Source organism: Lissotriton helveticus, chromosome 11, assembly GCF_964261635.1.
Source record: "Lissotriton helveticus chromosome 11, aLisHel1.1, whole genome shotgun sequence".
Lineage (NCBI taxonomy): Eukaryota > Metazoa > Chordata > Amphibia > Caudata > Salamandridae > Lissotriton > Lissotriton helveticus.
In genome coordinates, this window is record NC_136072.1 from 1,046,662,531 (window position 1) to 1,046,680,938 (window position 18,408).

Below are 18,408 nucleotides of genomic sequence, written 5' to 3' on the forward strand. Positions count from 1 at the left end.
CCCAAAGCAGCCCTGGCCCCGGGAGGCTGGAAAAGCCTGCTTGCTGCTTTTGTACTGGGGCCAATATTGGACCACCACCACCACCGCTGCAAAACCATCCCCCAGTAACAAAAATCAGCCCCCACTACTGTAAAACCGGCCCCACTCTTCCAGCCTCTCAGGGAAACGCCCGATGCACTGTCCGGCTAGTCTGGCCCTGGTGTCATGCATGGGGAAAAGGGTCAGCCCACTTCAGCCACTGGCTAACTTTAACGTTAGTGGCGACGTTCTGCTGTTGCACAAGGAGCACATACACACACTAAGTAGTGAAATTTTTTTTGCTTTTAGGCAATGTTGTGTGTGTGTATAGGGGGGCGGGGTTGTTTTTTCGTTTTAGTTGACTGCAAAACCGCCCCGAATTTGGCCGGCGCCTTCCCCCACAATAACATTTTGCAAACATGAGCTTTGACAAAGCCAAAAGTTTGGAAGCCAACACCAGATCTATTGTCTTTGCCAGTACTCTCATCAGATCACCTTGTCTGTCTATAACATTTCTCGACGCACAGTAACTCGGTGACTGTACACACTGGAACATTTGAATACGAAACCTTCGAAACATTTCCACCCAGCCAAACAGAAGAGCCCCACATTACAACTTCTGTCTGAGAAGTTCTTTGTCCAGGCACGACTTTTTCGTGTCGATCAGCATGTGTTTGAGTCTAAACGTCCGAAGGCCAAACCGAGACAAATTGTAGCACACCACCTCTTTATAGCATTAGCACCGTCTTTAAAATGCAGTTGTGTGTTCCTTTTACTTTGCATCTTAAAGAATTGATTATTTACAGTGCACAATATACTATTTGCAGTAGCAAATAATGTATGCTGGATTTAAAGTTTTGGAGCCGTGCAGAAACAGTCTGCATGTACTGCAGACAAATGTTTGTACCAGGTTTCTTATTGAAAATGTGCAATGTATCATATATATTCTTCTTGAGGAAAATAAGCATGGGGAAAGACCATAGTTGTGAATGTGTTTTGTACGATGTCAAGATTTTATTAAGCTTCTCTAAAACTAAGAATAGGTTCAGGACTGAAGCAGCAGTGCAGATATTCACCCACGAAAAAGCAAGAACAAGGAGTAGCTGAAATGCGAGTTACATTTAAACCGAGAACAAGCACTATGTGCAACAGCCTTGCAAAGCAGACTGAGAAATGGTTCAAAATGGACAGCAACATTGCAGACTGGATCTGGCGATTACACTTAGTTCATTCACCCTTTAATATGAGATTATCCAACAACCGGTGAAGTTGAGATTACTGCACTCCCTTTGCCTTTTAATGGATTATAGAAGATTACTTCGACCTCTCTTCTGCACATGACGTTGGTGTGCCTTACAATGGAATACAGAAACATACTATGCTTATTGCCAAACATCAAAGTCCAAATTACTTTACAGTTTGTGTTAGGCCGTAGCAGGAGATAGCAATTATTGCTTCTCACTTATTAGGTACAATTACGATCATTGCTTAATTTTATTATAGAAGATTAACCAGATTATTTTGGAGTAGATAAGAGAAAGCATTTCTTTTTATTACTTTGACGGGCATTATATAAAAGAGGGCCGTTATTCAGCATACTTTTACCTCTATTATGTTACAAGATTATTTTGATCTACTTACCCTTTAATGGATTGCAGAAGGACTTCTCTGCACTAGTTTACTGAAAATTGTTTTTGCTTTATCCTGAATTCACCACGATTACTGTTGTAAATCAAAATGATTACTTTGATTATTTCACCCTGTATTCGATTACTGAAAGCAATTTGTTCTGATCACTCCAACACGTATTACTTTACAGTAATATCAGCTAATAACTTTACCTAGTGTTATTATATTAGAGGTGCTTTCATCATTAATATAAAATATATATATATATATATATATATATTGGATTGCAGAATACATTCACTCATATTGCTAAACATTGTACGTGATTATAGAAGATTTATTTCATCTCTCAGTCTTTTGATGCAGTTAAAGAGATTAATTGATTTACCTCTTAGTGGACCCTGAACATTTTTATTATTATTGATTTAAGAATGAGATGACTGCAATTATTTTGCCCTGCTTTGAATTACAGTCACTTTGTTCGCATTACACAACATTTGCATATTAGTCAAGTCGATCTGCCCTGTATTAGGCCATATAATGCGATTGTGTAGATTCTTTTATGCTAGATACATTTATGGAGAGCTAGAAATGGAATAGATGATTTGTTCCTGCATAGATTCTGATTACTATATTCTGATTACGTTACTCTGCTTTAGATAAATATAGGTAGAAAATGTATCCTTTTTGTGTGTGATGTTCCATGCTGTCAGTTGTGATTGTCAGGCATGTAGCTGTGCAGATTAGCTGGCTGCAGAGTTAATAATAAAGTTTTCCTAATGAATCTTAAATTATTATAATTTTTTTAATTATATAGCACAAACTAGACCCGAGACATTGGATATCAGAGTGATTTACATGAGCACCAGTTTTGTTACAGAAGACACATTAATTTTGTTTGGTAGGCACTGGGAGATTAAGTGATTTGCCCAGAATCACAGGATGTTGAGCGTTGTTGCCGAGACGCGAACCCGGTTCCCCAGCTTCATGGTCGACCGCTCTAGCCATAAGGCTACATCCTTTCAATCTGTACTTATAAAACGTGGTTTATCACCTGCGAAGGGTATCCAGACACTGTGTTGCTGGGCTTAGTGGAAAAGCCAGGTCTTGAGTCTCTTCCTGAAGTCCGTCAGCGAGGTGGAGGGGGAGGATATTCCAGGTATTGGCGACGAGGTGAATGAAGGAGGGGCCTCTGCTGTGGCTACGGCGGAGGCTTGAGGTCTGCACGAGGGAGGCGGAGCAAAGATTTCTGTATGGTTGGTGGATGTTAAGGTGATGGTTCATATATGCTGCTCCTTGGTCAAGGAAGTCTTTGTATGCATGTGTCAGTAACTCTAATTGGCATTTTTTCTAGATGGGGTGTCAGTTGAGCATCCTCAGGTGTTTGGTGATGTGAGTCTGTTTGGGCACATTGGGGATCAGTCTTGCCGCTGAGTTCTGTATCGTCTGGAGCCTTCTCATGAGTTTGTTTGTGGTTACTGAGAACAGTGCGTTGCCGTAGTCCATCCGTTTGGTGATTTAAGACTTGGGTGACTATTTTTCTTGTGCTAATGGGGAGCCATTTAAAGATTCATTGGAGCATGTGAAGAATTAGGAAGCAGGCAGAGGAGACTGCATTGATCTGATGTTTCATGGTGAGTTTGCTTGTCAGGATGATGCCGAGTTTGCAGGTGTTGTCTTTTGGGTGGGTGTGGGTCCCAACTCGGCGGGCCAGCAGAGATCGTCCCAGAGGGAGACGTGGTTGCAAAAGATCAGCACTTTGGTTTTCTCAGTGTTGAATTTTAAACAGTTGCACGTCATCCAGTCTGCCACATTCTTCATGCAGTTGCGGAAGTTGGTCTTAGTAGTGGTGGGGCCTGCTGAGAGCAAAAGGATGAGCTGGGTATCGTTGGCATAGGATAAGGTGTTGAGATTGTTGGATCTGACTATGTCGGCTAGAGGCATCATGTAGGTGTTAAAGAGGGTGGGGCTGAGGGATAAACCTGGAGGGCTGCCGCAGATGGTGGTGCTCGTGAGTTCCGAGGTGAAGGGAGGGGTTTGGCATATTCTCTGTATTCGTCCTGTGATAAATGATGCAATCCATCTGAGTGTGTCTCCTTTGGTCCCGATCTGGTGCAGCCTCTTGATTAGTGTGTGGTGGGAAATGGTGTCAAAGGCTGCAGAGAGGTCGAGTAGGATCAGGGCTGCAAATTCTTCCCTGTTGAGTAGGGTGCAGATGTCATCTGTGGCAGTGATCAGGGCGCTCTTGGTGCTGTGGTTAGCATGGAATCTGGATTGGGAGGCCTCTAGCTGGTTGTTTCTCTCCAGGTGTTTGGTGAGCTGCTGGTTGATGGCCCCTTCACCATGACTTTGACAAGGAAAGGGAGCAGTGAGATGGGGCAGTAGCCATGTAGTTTGCTCGGGTCGGCAAACGGTTTCTTGAGGAGGGGTCTAACTCCTACATGTTTCCATGCTTCGGGAAAGATGGCTATGGCAGTGGATGCTTTGAGGATGGTGGCGAGTTGGTGGCTGATCTCGCTGCTTTCTAGTTTGAAGAGTTAGTGGGGCAGCGGTCCGTGGGTGCTCCTAAGTGGAAGGAGTTCATGTTGGCAGTGGTGTTCGGTGTGATGAGCTGTTCCCATGTGGTGAGATGCAGTCTGGGGGCGGCTTTCGTAGGAGTGCGGAGGTTGAGGAGGTTGGTGGGTTGGAGCTCCAAGTTCCTGTAAATCGTGGATATATTGTTGTGAAAGGGGTTCGCTAGGGCGTTGCAGAGTTTCTGTGCCGGTGGAATCGTGTTCTCGTGGCTGTTGGGCAGGAGAACTCTCTGATGATGGTGAGGAGTTCCTTGGTGTGGTTGGCGTTTGCCTCGATGCGGTCTGCAAGGGTGTCCTTTTTCGCGGCTTTGGTCGTGATGGTATTCGTTGAGGGCTGACTTGAAGGTGGCTCGGTCCTCTTTTTTGGTAAGCCACCCTCTCTCAAGTTGTTTGCAGCTGCGTTTCATTGTACTAAGTTCTAGGGTATACCACCTGGCTTGTTTGGTGGAGCTGCGGGTTCTGGCTGGTTTGGAGGAGAGGAAGACTCTGTCGGCGGCCATGATGATCCATGTGTTCAAGTTCTTGACTGCTTTTTGTAGGTTGGTTACGGCGTTGGGCTGGGTGGTGTTGAGAGCATCCATCCATTTGGTTTGTGTCACTTTGCTCCTACTGAGGAAGGAGAGGTTGGTGGCAGTGCGCGGTGTTCCTGCGATGGTGAAGTGGACGATAGAGTGGTCGGTCCATGTGAGTTCTGTGTCATGTCTGTATTTGACTCTGTTGTTGGATGTGAAGATAGGGTCTACTTTGTGCCCTGCTTTGTGTGTGGGGTCTGTAAATAGCTGGGTGAGGCCGAAGCTGTCCATTCGTTCCAGGAGGTTGTCGGCATTGTATGTGGGGTTGTCCAGGTGGAAGATAAGGTCTGCAATGAAGATGTAGTGTTTGGACTCGATGACAAATGGGCAGTGAAGACTGTGATGGCATTGCCGAGGCCGGTGTGTGGTCCTGGGGGTCTGTAGCGTGGGTGCCTTTTAATTGTTGTTTTGTCCAATTGGAAATTGAGGTGTTGCGTGATCTGTGTGGTGATGTCTTTCGTGGTGGTTCAATGGATTGTTTCTTTGTGGATGATGGGGATGCCCCGAGTTTGTTGGTGCGGTCACAGTGTGTCATCTTGTAGCTGTTGGGTGTTGTGGTGGCGATGTCGATGGAGGAGGGTGGGTTTAGTCAGGTGTCTGTTATGAAGGTTACGTCTGGGGCGAGGGTGGAGATGGTGTCCCACACTTCGGTGACGTGTTTGTAGAGTGATATGGCATTGATCAGGAGGCATCATTCAGTCTTGGTCGGCGGAGTGAGAGTGGCGCGAGTTTTTGTGAGGGCGGGAAGTCCTACGTTGCAGGTAAAGTGACAACGGTGGCAGGTTAACGGTTCTACTGTAGTATATGGCGATGCAAGGCAGCGGCGTCTGGGGTGTAGGGCTGATAGTTCTGTGGAGGAGTATCTGTGGGTGACCAGAGGGCCAGGGTTCCTGGCCCTGGGTGCAGGCCAGGCACGGACGGGCACAGACTGACTTGCCTTTGGCTCGCCCGTGGAGTGGCCGCGCTGCGGACTCCATTAGGTGGCACTGGCAGCCACTGCTGACATTCTTGTCAATGGTACATTTCATTCTGGGATTTGTAGTTTTGCGTTCTTATTAAAAGATATTCACCTTTTGGCTAGAATGCAGGGCATCACACATGATTTGGGACCTCTCATCTGCTAATTGAATTTTTAACTCTCACACAGCACAGGCAAAAGTGTTTCACAAGTTTAATAATAGAATCCTGAAAAAATGCAATGAAATTTTATTTTAGCAGTACTGTATACATTGTTATAAAAAATATTAGTAATTACATAAATAACAAAAAGTTATAAGGTTTACAATTTGGTTTCAAGAATGCTGCACTCTCATTGTAAATGAATGTCTGTGATATTTAAGGAAAGACCTTAAGATGGCTAGTTAATTTACACTAGTTAATCGCCCCATTAGAGCAACATCAAAATCTGCATTCAGGAGAATGATGATGATGGTGCTAGTTTGTGAAGCACATGGCTGCTTCTACTGAAACTCCCTAGCGCTAGGATTTTGACTGACTAACTAACACTTCATATACAAGAGGAATTGGGAGGAATTAAAGAGCAATATTTCAGTTGTTTTCTAAAGGTCACTTCTGAAGAAATTTGCCGGAGCATTAATGGCATATTATTCCAGATTTTTGTGGCATGCAATTGGAAGGAGCTTCCCCCGCTATCTGATTTCATGAATTTTAAGTACCAGTTTTAGCCTAGCGAAACAGGATCTCAAAGTTCTTGTAGGGGTGTAAGGTTTGATTAGTCTTTGGAGATATCATAGACCTGTATTCGAAAGTGGCCTATGGATAAAGCACATGGCTTTAAATTGGATCTGCTTCTCGATTGGCAGCCAATGAAGTTCTCTCAGGCCTGTTGTGGAAAGCTGGCCTGGTATATGATGTACACTTATGTAATTGAACACCTTGATCTAGTCGAGACAACCCTCATGGTGATCTAAGAGCTCTTAGATAACCATAGAAAGCTCTCTAAGTGGTAGCTGTGGAGAGCCTCAATACACTAAATCCTGTCTGGAATGTGGTCACACCTCCCTGTGACAGGAAGCCTGTTGTTCTGCATTCCCCTGCTCGAACTTGGCTCAGTAGCAGGAGGGCAGAATCGCGCCTCTGGTCGGCAGCAACCATTTTGTGCTGTTTGGGTCTTGTAGACTGGTAACAGGGACATGGAGAACCTAACGGAGGGCTCTTCCAGTGCTTAGAATCATTCCTCCCACACCGTTTACGGCGTGGGGGTATGATTCCAACATGTTTGATACCAAACATGATGGGATTCTTTGCAGCTAGTTTCGAGATGGTCATTGCGTAATTTCGCAGTGCCCATCTATATGGTTTTGGCCGCTTCACTGACCAGTCGGGAGAATGGACTCCGTAGGCTGCAGGGGTGTCCTGCTCATGCAGGGGCACCGTCTCACTTAGAAACAAGCACCCTGCCTTCAGGATTGCAAAGGCCTGCTATAGGGGTGACTTATAGGTTTTAAGTGCAGTGACCCTGGATAAAGGAACCCTATATTTTAACAAGTGGTGCTAGCACCAGTTTACACAGGCTTCAATCACAGGCCTGTAGTTCCATTTTGAATGGTCTCCCATGGGTGGCATAATGCATTCCAAGCGCCGAGATACCCTCATGGGTGATTCAGCGCTATATAAACCAGTAAACATAAACATAAACATGCTTCAGCCCATTGGGGAACTCTTGGGTACCTATGCCCTGTGTACCTTAGTATCATATACTAGGGACTGACAAGGGTACCCCAGTATCCAATCTGGTATGTACCCAAGTACTGAACATAACCGTTTAAGGGAGAAAAGCAGAGAGTATGCTGTCCTGATTAGCAGGATCCCTAGTCAAAAACAGCTTAGCACCAGGCAAATATTGGAGGTAACCATACAGAAGGATCCTACCTTCCTACACCTGTGCTAATAGATGTGACCCTAGGTATGTTCACAAACAGCCATTCCTCTAAAATGTGGATTCTCTATAATCGATTTATTCTTGACTTGGGAATACCCAAGTAAATAATATTACTTACTGGAGTGATGCATTCTGCTAGTACACTGTTAAAATTAGAGATTTTCTATGGTGGATGATATATCAGCACTCCTGAGAAGGAAAAAATTATTCGCTAATTTGTGTGTGAAAGATATTGCTTAACAACCTGTGATCTTCAACTCTACGGTGGAGCATTTCACACCAGCTCCACATTTGATAGCCAGTCCACCTCCCCTTTGATCCTTGCCGATCCTGTCTAATAATGACATAATCCTGTGGAAGAGCTTGCACAATATCAGGAGTAGAGTTCTCGTTCATCCAGTCACCGTTAAAAATAAAACATCTGGTTTATAGTCCATACTGAATTTAAATACATTTAATCCATGTTTAACCATTAATCGGCAATTCATATAAAATAATCTAAACGATATACTGTTACCTTATGTGGTGCACACATTTTTGCTTCTTAGTTTTTGCTTCATAACCGAGTCTCCTCCCCTTTGGATATATCCATAGCCTGTACACAGGGTGCAGACAAGGCAGAGCGTAAAGATAGTAACCCCTGCTGAGTAGCACCTTGGTTCTGGACATGGTGAACCAGGGCCCTGGTGCCGTCCAGATGTAGAAGGGCATGCCTTTGGCACACTATCAGCACACCTGCTGCGTGTGTCCACTTTGCAGACGCACACTGCCCGAATTGAAATAGCCCATATGAAAGGGGCGTGGCTCATGGTGTGACAGGAGTGCATTTAACAGAGGAGCAAAATAACCGCAAACTAGAGCCCAGCAACTGCCCTCCAACTGGAACGCTTCCCTCCCAATGGAAAGTACTGGCAAATAAACCTTCAACTAAAAGGTGAGAAAGAAATACCAAAAATGATTACAACGGGTGAGCTGCTTCTTGCTAGATAGTGCCGTGAGATATTTTGAGGCAGGCACCATCAATCTGTAATTGCCAATTAGAAGAACAATAAGCCAGCTGCTAAAATTGTAAAAGCTGGATAGGCAGCGCACCTATCTGGATCAGTGCACCATGTTTGCACCCATATACACTGCAGCAGGATGCACTCTTTGAATGTAGGTGCACAGTGTCCTTTATCCTCATGTTCTAACTCCAGTGCAAGTCCTAAACCTCTATAAATGATCAAATGTAGGACTATTTTATCATATGAAAAAGTAACAAATGTATTTTTATAAACAAGGAAATGTAACACAAAATATGTCATCAATTAAGATTTTTATTTCTTCTCCACAGCAAAATAGTTTTTTCCTTGCACTTCATGCATTATGATTAACCCTTACCATCTGAGAACACGTTTACTTCTACTCCTGTCAGAGATAAATTTGAAAACCTTCCCATAGTAGAAAAGTACTGTAAATTATTAGTGCATATTTGCAATCTGGCAAGGTATTCTTTTGTTTTTTGGGGAGGGGGAGAGGTTAGGTTTGTTTAGGGTTTTTTATTTTGGTGTTTACTAATTTTTAGGTGAAGCCTAGTGCAGCAGGCTTTCTCTGACCTAGGAAAACGACCTCTTGGAATCACGCTGGACTTTCCACACGCTTGTGCGTGTGTTTCTTTTTTTCTGCATTATTTCAATTGCTCTTTGCATGTGTCTTTCTAAAAAGAAAGCGCGCAATTGGGCAAAGGCGGCTGCATGTCCCACCTTTCCCAGTAAATGTATCCACCCGCGGCCTAGGTCTTGTGGTTACGAGCAGGGGCGCCATCTGTTCGGGGTCATGTCACCATCTTTTTTTAATTAGTGCGTTTACCTGGCTCACTCGCCCCCGCTTCTCTCTTGCGCCATTCTTTTTTACCAACCCTCCCTTCAAATGCCACATGCACACGCACAACCCTGACAATGCTCTGTTTCCAATGAGAAACTTGTGCATTCGCTGTCATGCTAGGTCCATTGCTGTTGACTTGTAGAAAGAGGAAGGCAATCTTAACTTTAAGGCAAGCACCCTTTTAATCTTATGTTTCACCTCACAACCGCAGGTTCGAATTCCAGCGCGTCTGCTCAGCCTTTCATCCTACTAGAGGCCAACAAACTAATTAACATTCATTTGGTTGGCAATAAACATGTTACTGGGCACCAAGATGCAGCATACTCCAGCCCCGCCTTCTCTTGCACACTGGGATAACTCACTTTCGCCTGCTTTCAATTCGGCTCCTGATTTTCTCTACTGTGCTCGCTTTCTGATTTGGTACTGGCATTAGATAATAGGAGCCTTCAGCGGCGGCGCGCAGGCTGCCATCTGTTTTGGGTCAGTTCATTTCCAGAACTTGCCGCTTTCATTAAAAGGCACGTCCCCTCCACCCCACCTCCACAAGAGTGCGCTTTCATTTTCTCTAAAACACAAAGGAACAGAAACTAAATAAATTACAGTGACATCTTACTTTTTAGCTGAATCGTCAGCACCGTCTATTGAGCGAGAATTGGCCAACAAGCCTACCCTGGAATGCAACAAGAAGCTGCTACAGTAGTTAAAGCTCCTTCAAGGCCACTCGTGTCTTGGCAAGGAAGGGAACAATCCTCGTGGGGTTTCAGTAAATAGCTACATAGTGATGCTTAACCATTTGTTGATCAGATGATTATGCTTCTGGTTAAACAAAACAGAAGAACATTAGCAATCAGCATTTTACCCTAGTTGTGGTGGAGAAAAACCAAACCTCTACAGCAGGTAAGCACAGCGTAACTCTACAGAGTGCATCTTTTCGCTCCCCTACCTCAGAAATCTGCAAGCACTTCTTTCATTCCCTTTTATTTTTTGCATTATTTAGCGTGAATGAAGGTATCAAAGCACTTTACATAAGTACTAGTTCCATTACAGAAATCTGGTTTTATGGTATTTATTTTTTTCTCATTCCGTCTGTATTTATCCATATTTATTTTTTGGGCATTTTTTCTGTATTTATCCACATTTATTTTTGTCACAAGCAAAAGACGACGCTACAGCTAGTATTTTTCCACATTTATTTAAAATGTGAATGCACACATGCGCTCGGTTGTTATTGGTCAACGCTATGCTATACATTCATCTGAAAACGTTGCCATTTGCAGCATGTCCCAAATATGCTTAAAAGTGCTCTCACAAGCCATTTGTCTCAGAGCCTTGCAGTTTCTGCCATCTGCAGGGTGCCACATCCTCTTCCCCCACTGAACACCTTACTGCCACACTGAGAGGCTAGTAGTAATGGCATGTAATGACGTGACTGAATGCCAATTTAGGCCTACATTTCAAACGTTTAATTTTTGAGTGAAAATCAGACGAGGATTTTAATTACTCAATATGATTGTTAATTACGGTATGTTAATTTACCCCACTTTCGCTTTCACTGAACCTAATTTGTTAAGCCATATTTAAATGGTACTTGCTTATCTTTGTGGCACTATAAAAGTTTTCAAATGTCTGCAAACTGACAGGACCTAAGTGTAGTGGCACCACAAAGCCGGGGCGCAATGCAGACCCCTGCATTCACTGTGGTGCAAGAAGGCGCCCACCCTTCCTGGGGCCCCCAGTCAACCAGAAGGATACGATTATTTGTGACGTAGAAGTGTCTCAGGGCCCCTCAACATATTCTGTAGGGAAGGGGCATTATTTTGTATCATGTCAGGACTACCAATTGATACACATTGAATCATGCAAAAATTATGTTATTATTTACATATTCACAAAAAATAAAGCAACAAAAATGGTGGCAGACTTCTGCACATGAAAGTTTGATTTCCCTCCCCCACACGCCCCTACTTATGAGTGCGCAGGAAGCATGGCTGCCCCCAAATCATTGTGAATGGGACACGTTCTTTCCAGCAGGCATATTAACCCTCTGTGCTATGAGTCAGAACCTGCACTAGACGAAGCTTCGGTCTCTCTCTGGGAAGAACATTAATCACCGGAATGGTCATTTTTATTGATGCCTGAAAATTGGACAATGCAGGCGGGATTAGGTGCTTTTAAAACGATGCACATGACGCCCCCACCCTAAGTCAGCGCCCGGTGCGGTGGCACCGATCGCACCGCCCTAGAGCCAGCCCTGACCTTTCTTTTGCATTACATTGGATGTACCCAACATTGTTAATACTTACATGTTATCATGTACAGGGGGAAGCACCCAAAGTAAATCAAACACAATTTCAACTGACTACCAATTGCAGACTATTTTGGATCTACAGCCAGGGGTGCTCAAGGGCGGTGATACCGGGGCCCCTACATCGGGTGCTGACTTCAGGGTGCATCCTGTTTGCAAGTTCATTTTAGTTTTAGTTCATTTTAGTTTTAAAAGCACTCGCTGGCCAGTGCTTTGTCTCCAGGACTTTCCGAGGTTGGCCTGGAGAGTTTTCTTCCCTGGTTGCTATACTTGGAGCAATTGGCAGAGTGAAGAGGCAGGGGCTGAGGGGTGAACAATAAAGCCTCATTAACATGTAAATGGTCTTTCAAAGACCTGTGAAGTACTCGGGTGCGGCTGTGTACACGCAGGGAAGCTGTCTCAGTTGGGCTAACACCTCTTAACCCTCTAAGGAGGGGGGAGACATCAGATGGTTGGGAGTGTGATTCTATTGAAGTGAATGACTAAATATACTAGTATTTTCCCGTTTTTATATATAAATACAGACCAAGGAAAACTTGTTTCCTGTCTGTATTTATATGTAAAAATCTGTTTAAATGGGAAACCGGGAGCCCTACTTATAAGGTACCAAAGGCGAGACCTATTGGCTATGCCAATGTTTGTTTAAATTATGGCCACCAACCTCAAGCCCTCCCCTGTAGATAGGCTAGCTGCCTTGAAACTTTTACCATACTGGCGGAATACCCACGTGGACAATTCCCATTAGCGATGGGGAAAATCCCACCATTTCTCATTCTGTGAATTTGGAATGGGATTTTACACCATCAAACAATGTTTTTCTGTTCTTAAGTTTTGTTTAGGTGCATGAAGTTTACTTTGAATCAATCCCACTTTGTTACATAGATGAACACATCTGCTGAATACAAAATCGTCAATTTAGAAACTTACCCATGTAAGGAGTGCTATAATCCATTATTGTTATTTTAGCTAAGCATTTTCATCAGTTTGTTTTTTGCAAATAAAATTCCTATATTCCAAGTATATTTTATGTGAACAACTGAGGCATCAGGTTTGCCAGTTGATAGTTAAATGCATTGTTCTTCATTGGAAAAATGCACATGACAAGTGAATAAACATGGGGCTCATTGAACATTGGACAAGCGAAAGAACATGGGGCTCATTGACAATTGTGTAATAATTTTAAAGTGTTCATAGTAAACATATGTTGCATAAAACCAGTGATATTATCGGTCATGAATATATTCTTTAATCAGTTCAATGTACATGTTTCGTGTTTTCTCTTTCTTTTTTTATAACTCCAATGTTATTAGTATTTCCAATTAATTTCATAAAATGAGAAAGCATCAAATTTCCCATTGATTTAATTTTGTAACGCATACAACTTCTCAGAAGTGTCCTGGTGTTGAAACTGTAAGGCAGGCCGGCAGTGACTATTGTTGGAAAAGGTGGGTTTTGAAGAGTTTACATAATATGGCGTGGTTTGATTTAACGTAGATGGCAAAGGGGAGGTTGTTCAAGTCTGAGCAGTAAAGACAGAAAAAGAGCAACCTCCCTGCTGAATTCTGCAAAACACGGTGACGGTAACAAGTTGAGAAATCTAAGAAGAAAGTGATCTAGAAGGCGAGTATCTTGAACATTCATGACATACAGCTAGTGTGAGGGGGAGTATAACGAGTCTTGTGGCAAAAAATAGAGGGCTTTAAAAACTCATCTCTTGCAGACCAGGAGCCAGTGAAGACTTAACGTGGGTCAAACCCACCAATCAGTGTCTTGCATGCAAGACTTTCAACACAATCTCACTCCACTGTATCTCTCTCAGTAGTGCTGAGTTCTAGATCTTTTCCACCATCCACCACAAATATGTGGTATTCAAGTTGCTGGTCTTGATGTAATTCCAGATATCAGATTTGAGTGGGAATAATCATATTGATATTTGGAGTAATGAAGGGTTGCATATGATGGTTGTCAAAGGGGAGGGGGATTGGGATAGAAGTTGATGGGTGAGGATACTTTGGGTAAAGGGCGAAATGAAGATTTATGGCCGTGAGCCACTGGGTTCAGAGTCAGACTAAAACTTTTCAGCTTAGTCAAAATCTTGTCTTCTAGTTCTGGATTCGCTTGTAACACTTTGTGTATCACTGCAAACTTCTGTTCTAATGAGTCCCTTCTGAAAATTCTCTTATCTTGTGAGTAATGCATACAGTAGGATCACTGCAACTTCCTGTGACTCAGACCTTTCCAAGGTCCCTTGTTCACATGAAAAGAATGCACTGTCTGATTTCATTACAAGACTGGAGGCTACCATTATGCAATAGCCATTTATTGCTGCTCCAGCATGCAGTCCTTTAAAAGAACAATAACACATCACGAAGCATTTAGAATGTTCAAATCATATAAACATCTAGTACACAGAGTTATCCTCTTTTATTAGCTGCTGCTCGACAAGATAAGTACTTTCTTATGCCTTTTGTTTTGCTTTATTATTCTAAACCTATAGCTTATGCTTGTGTGTAATTTCTTTTATATTGTGCCCCTTCAATTTATGGTTGGGATGGGTACGTTTTGAACTTTTGGCTTATGCCTTCCTTTTTAAATGATATTTTACTTGTATAGCTTACGTTCTAAATGATTTCGTCCCTTACCTAATCGTTGCTTAATCGGTCTTCGACTGCTGTTTCCTGTTCCAAAGGCTCATCTGACCTTTTTCATTATCTCCGCACCCTCTGGACTGTAATCGCTTCGTTGGAGCATATGCACATTCTTTAAGTGTATCTCTAGTCATGCCATGGCCACTGTTGCATTAATATTTTCTGGAGGCGGGGCATGGACGCAGGAGCTTTTTGCACCATAATCTCCATTTCAAGGGAATATTAACCCTAAATCTTCCCTTTTTGAAAATAGGCGGCCTGGCGGTCTCTGAGCGAATTACCAGGCAAACTCCTCAACGCCCGCTCGAGGCTGCTGTCTTCCCTTTGTTTCATGCTCAGGTGACGCGCTAGCCTACGCGTTGCCTGGACACCGCTTCGTTTTTTGTTGTTGCGGTTTGAAGGTCGGACCACGGCAGCTTCCATTATTAGGGAAGAAATTAGGTTAATTTAAGGAGCACTTGCTATCCTTGAGTTCCCCCTGCTGTCTGCAGGTGGCATTTATTATCTCATTTATTTTAACCCCTTCGGTGCTCAGGATGGCCCCCGGCCATCTGACGTCAATGTGGGCATGTGCTAAAGACAGGCGGGGGCCGTCCGAGGCCCGCCCACTTGTTAATTCTCCCGCACAGCGGGAGAATTAACACTGTGTGCAAGGGGTTAAAGCTGATAGTGATTGTTTTACTGTGTGACGACAGGCTCACAAAGGTGCAGTTACCTTTGATATCCTGGTCCCAGTCCCATCCGGTAGCTGATTTCATGGGAGAATCCATTAAAAAGTATTTTGAGGACGAACTACAGTCCTCTGTGAGGGAGGCGGTGGATGCTAAACTGGCTAAGAGGAAGAGGGACGCCACTGCAGAGGAGAATGATTTTTCCCTCTCGGATGGTGACTCCCCTTCGTCCTCTGAATCCCGTGGAGGGGGAAAGGTTTCCCACAGGAGGAAGCATACCAAGAAGGCATTAAGCCACGACTACAGTGCAGGTAGCCTTTGTGCTAAAATAGGAAGTGATGTTCCTAGCAGCATCAAAGGAAGGGGCCACCTTGATTGGGTGCAGGGAAAGGTTGCCCGTAGTGGCACGCCGGGAAAAAGTGACCTCCATGGTACAAAATAATTACCGGGCAGTCCAGGCTCCACTGTGGATAATACAGATTATGATGACATGGAATGGGATGAATATGTTTTTAACCTGCAAGACAGCTATGATTTTTTTGGGAAGCCTAGATGATGACTTTGAGCAGGCTTCAATCTCTAATGAGGTAAAGGATCCCTTCGGGGAGAGATGTTTAATCCGGCATCCATGCAGTGCAGGGTGATGGCAGATGGTCCACGTTACTAAGTATTTGAAGTATTTGGCCAGGAGGTCTTTGGACAAGGAGACCCATAATCTGCTTTTGACGGAATGCCCTAGACCCTCTACAGATACGATCTGCTATACTCCTAACCTGGTCCCAGAACGTACAACATTTTTGTTTAGGTTTGGTAAGGGTCCGAAAAAGGGAATTGAGAAGTGCCTGAAACAGTGTAGGACAAAGTCCTTGGTATCCTGGGTCCTCTCACCGCATCCTTGGTATGTACGGAAGAGTAAATATAGATCTGCTGAGGGGTTGGGCGCAACGTACCATTTGTTTGCTAGGAAACGCTAATGCAAGTCTTATCACAGAAAGTCCTCATGAGGATGAATCCAAAGCTGGCTGACCTACCCACTAGAGAGGACAAGGGGAATCTGAAAAGGCTCCTCTTTGGGGAGAGTTTTGTGAAATCTTTAGGGAAGTACGTATCCGACTGTGCCATGCTGAAGGCAGTAAAGGTTAACATGTGAAGTGGCTTTGGCTACAGTGCTGTTTTTGGACAAGCTGACACAAGGGGACTGGCTGTCAGCTGCAGTGCCTTCAGGTCCCCATTTTATGCTCAAGATTCGAGAAACTATGGTAACTACGGAAGGGGCTACCACCCCAATTCAAACTTCTACCCCCAGACAGGGAGAAATTCAAGATCCCGTAGTGGAAGATCGAGGCCTTCAGATGCCGAATCCCAAGTTGAGGAGTGTTGGTTCTTCCCAGGGTAAAGGTTAGGGTAAATTTGAGATTCTTTATCCACAATTGGGAGACCATTACGGGAGATGATTCAGTTTTAGAAACCGGATAGAGTTCTGGGAGTTACCAGTTCAGGTCAGGCACCCCAACGATTTGGCCTTGGATACAGGGAAGAAATTCCAGATTCAGAGGTGGCCCATATGTTAAAGAAAGGGGCCTTGATTCGTTTCCTAGATCAAGAGAAGTGGTGTTGTGAATACAGTTTTTTTAGTAAAAACAAAAAGACCAGGCTTGGCGTCCTGTTTTTAAATGTAAGACAATTAAACACATTTCTGATCTACAAACACTTCAAGATTGGTTAGCTTTAGTTTAGTTTATTAAATATTGTTTGGTTAATTAAAACCTTTGTAACATAAAACAATAATAAAACATGATAAAACCGTTCAATTAATACTGTCACATCCATTAAATGCAGGGTCACCATACAACGAGAGCAATAATCCCCAGTTTGGGCCCCATTGTGTACTTTGCATATACATAGTGTGTATGTTTTGTGCAATTTAGTTATAAGACTTTAATGTTTTGCTTATCAGAATATTTTAGGATTTTTTAATGGTGTTTTTACATGTATTCTATTTCATGGTTTAATTTTGAGTTTTTGTATTTCCAGTCAATTCTTTATAAAGTTCCTGTTTCATCGCAGCCTGAAAGAGGAGGATGCCTGAGTGTTATATGTTTTGAACATTCTAAATGCTTTGTGATGTGTTATTGTTCTTTAAAGGACTGCATGTTGGGGCAGCAATAAAAGGTTACTGCATAATGTTAGCCTCTGTTTATGATGAAATCAAGATACGGTTTGCATGTTTCTGCCTATTTATTGAATTTGCTTCCTCTGATACTTCTGCGTTTCCTTGATATTTGTCTAAAACGACATTCATTGCAGGTGTCTGACGTGGATTTCTTATCTGTTGTCTATGCAGAGCTGTTCACGGAGCTCCCAACTATGCAGTGATGTTTGTGGGTGGTTAGCCACTCGCCCCAGGTGAGTGTAATTTGTGCTTGAATGTAAAGGGTACAGTTTATGCCGGTTTTCGCTGGCACCAGGGTCTAAATAACGCAGCAGCATTTAGAGACTTATTAACGTTATTACCTTGGTATTGTACCTTGGTGACCGGGGCTGCAGCTGTTAAGTATCATCCTTGTAGAGGTATACCAAATTGACAACAAAAAGTCTGCTTGACATTACTGCTGGCAACCCTGCACTGAGGTGATTACTGCTGGTATTCTTGCACAAGGTGGTCACAAATTCAGTCTTTTCTGATGTGTACACTACTAATAAGATCAGTAACTTGGGAGGGTTGGAGACCCCTGCTCTAGCGGCTAGCCAGATAGCATTAAAGCTAACGTTAAACCTTTTAGCCTTGCTGCGCTTGTTCTTCATTTGGTTCTCGTATTTAAAGAACAGTGTGGTTCGATTTGTGGCATATAAGATACTGTAATTCTTGTTCTGAATAGGAATGGTCATTGTAGAGATTTTTGAGGCTTAATCAGCCGTTATGATTACATTTTGTAATACAATCTCATTAATGAGCCACTTTTAAATGATACTACATAAAATACACTTCTGGAATGCATTTGTTTGTACAAAATGCTTATTTCATTAGAGAACTATTGACTCCAGGCATAAACATTATTAAGCAGTTTAGCTCATAACTACTATATAGTCTCGTCCTCTGCAGTTTAGCAGTTAACTTTAAGGGTTAATAAGTAAGGAATTAATTTAGGGGAAATTACATGTAATTATGGCGCAAAGGAATTCTGTGGAATCTTTACTTCTTCCAGTTCATCAAAAATGCATCATTC

At 43.2% G+C, this 18,408-nt stretch overlaps 1 protein-coding gene across 8 annotated transcripts in view; it reads left to right on the forward strand.

Moving 5' to 3' along the window:
* The window catches only part of RNF34 (ring finger protein 34), a 310,787-nt gene that overhangs the window by 54,973 nt on the left and 237,406 nt on the right, over window positions 1-18,408 (forward strand). For 3 of the 8 annotated variants that reach the window (XM_078667516.1, XM_078667520.1, XM_078667517.1), the window contains exon 2: window positions 17,489-17,587. The exons of 3 other annotated variants lie outside the window; for them this stretch is intronic. The gene's annotated coding sequence lies outside the window, so the exon portion shown is untranslated. The remainder of the gene's footprint in view (window positions 1-17,488; window positions 17,588-18,408) is intronic. 2 more of the 8 variants (XM_078667518.1, XM_078667521.1) reach the window with 1 other exon arrangement.